This window comes from Penaeus vannamei, chromosome 26 (genome assembly GCF_042767895.1).
Source record: "Penaeus vannamei isolate JL-2024 chromosome 26, ASM4276789v1, whole genome shotgun sequence".
NCBI classification, from domain to species: domain Eukaryota; kingdom Metazoa; phylum Arthropoda; class Malacostraca; order Decapoda; family Penaeidae; genus Penaeus; species Penaeus vannamei.
The window spans coordinates 21,838,147-21,840,646 of record NC_091574.1 but is presented as its reverse complement, the minus strand read 5'-3'; the positions used below and the strand labels follow the sequence as shown (position 1 = coordinate 21,840,646).

Genomic DNA, 2,500 nt, shown 5'->3' with positions numbered 1-2,500 from the left:
CTCGGATGAAAAATAAATTAAAGAGATTATAAAATCACTTTCACATAATAAAACTCAACAGCCTTGACACACTCATGATTCACGGATAATCGTACAATCACTCACTCTTCATTTATGCTTAATTACTTCAACTCTAAAAAAATTCTACATCGCCATCAACACACGACCCTCTCCACTCTCTTTTCTCAACGAATTCCAATTAAATCCATCGCTATGCAACAGAAAAATATTTTATCTGTGTTTTTCCATTAACCTCTCGGGTCTATATCACAACGAAGTTACCGAATTCCATTAAAATCCATCGCTATGCAATAGAATGATCTTTTATCTATTTATCTATCTATTTTTCCATTATCCTCATGTACCATCCTCTGAGGGGAACCATTCATCCCTATCTATCTATCTATCTCTCTATCTATCTATATTTTTCCATCCTCCTCCTCGTGTACCATCCTCTAAGAGGAACCATTCATTATCTATCTATCTACCTACCTATCTACCTATCTACCTACCTACCTATCTACCTACCTACCTATCTACCTACCTACCTATTTAGCTATCTATCCACATATATTATTTTTCCCATTATCCTGCTCGTGTCCCATCCTCCGAGGGGACCATTCATCCCCTCTCGTTCCCTTATCTAGAGCGACGACTTGCCACTTGGCGAGCGAGCGGGAGCCAGAACGTGAGAGACGCGGGAAGACGAGCCACTTAAGCGTACCTGGGAGCTCTTTGCCAAAGGACTTGCAGACTAAGGATCGATTGGGAGGCAGCGACTTGGAGATTTTTAAAGAGATTTGATTCTTTTTAAAGAGATTTGATTCTTTTTAAAGAGATTTGATTCTTTTTAAAGAGATTTGATTCTTTTTAACTGGTTGTTTGCGATCTAGTTTATTATTATCATTATTATTATTATTAAATTGATGTGGATCTTTCATTTGGCGAGGTAACGGATGAGAGGCAATGATTACACATTTTTAAAGATTTTTAAAGATTTGATTTTTAAAGAGATATGATTTTTCAATTTTTTTCTACTGCGATTCTGATTTACTTTGTTTTTTTTTCTCTCTCTCTTTTAATATAAAATATGATGTCATGAATGTTTCAATTTCGTGACTATCAAATTTGAATTCATATAAATTGTTTTAGAAGCTAGCCGATTTTATTTTTCTCTTGACGAAACTCATCAAGTTAACTGATAACTGATATATTTGCCACTCCAAAATAATAGATTTTACTGAGAAAGATTTATGGAAACGTAAATATAGAAACGTTATGTATTTTACATGAATTTGAGGCATTAGTAAGATATGATTAATATATATATGGGTAACAACATTTCCTTCACCGGTTGGAGAAAAAAAAAATCTTTGCAATTCAATTCTCTGGAAATACAGATTCGACATCAAGAAACACAAAGAGGATCAAAGTTCAATATTTTTAGTTATGTTCAAAGTTCAATCATTTTAGTTTTGTTCATTTACTTTACAATCAAAATCGGTTATTCGGACGACTTCCAAGTAAAATTTTTTAAATAGTTCTTTCACTATTTTGCAAATTCTGTTCCTTTTATTTTCACCGATCATGGCACACTAAACAGAGGCAAATAATGACTAAGATTGAAAAAGGTAATAGCGTTTTTCTATGGCTTTTACTCCATAAACGTTGGTTTGATTGATTTAGAAATGTATTTTTTGAAAGTAAAAAAAAAGGAAAGAGAAAAGAAGAACGGAATCAACCTAGAAAGCACTTTAAGATTTCTCTTACTGATTATGTTCATATTCGTCTTCCTTTATTTCTTGGAGTCAATAAAATTACCAGAACTATATTCTACAGCATCCGATTAAAATTGCTATGCTACGTTTAACTCAAATTATCCTTTTCTTCGCGGCTGAATGCCCTATCACCTTCAAAATTTCCCAAGGAGCTCTTTTGAAAATGCCCACATACCCTTAAACTTTCCTAAAGAACAAAAAAACTCTAGAATTATCTTCTGCATGTTCCCCTTTCTATATTTCCTAGATAGTCTAATACCACCTACTCGCCTCTCCTTGGAACTTCCCTTCTCTTAAACTATAACTACAAAATTACATTTCCTCAAAATCTCATTTTGGAGCTTTGGGAAATATACACTGATATATCTTCTATATCTTTACATCCCCTTAATATCTGAATAACTCATACTACCTATTCGAAACTACTTAGAATGTCTCCCTCTAACTATAACTTTAACTGTATATTATCTCAAAATATCCTCAAGGACAGAGAACTGAATTTTATACTTGGTGAGACATTTTAGCACACTGCCCCTTCTGCTACAAGCTTAGGTATCCAAAGATTGAGATAACTAGCAGTACCCTCTTCAACAGAGCTTTAGCCACTTGTTATGAAGCCTAATTCTTAATCTAGAGTTTTGAGAAGAAGGAGGAAAGAGTAAACAGGAAGGCTGTATACCATTCTACTTCCTTTCTGACTTTGCAGCGATTCTCTCCAAGAA

General features: G+C 33.8%; 1 protein-coding gene across 1 annotated transcript in view; it reads right to left on the bottom strand.

Moving 5' to 3' along the window:
- bt (projectin protein bent) overlaps positions 1-2,500 on the bottom strand; it is a 149,103-nt gene that overhangs the window by 145,630 nt on the left and 973 nt on the right.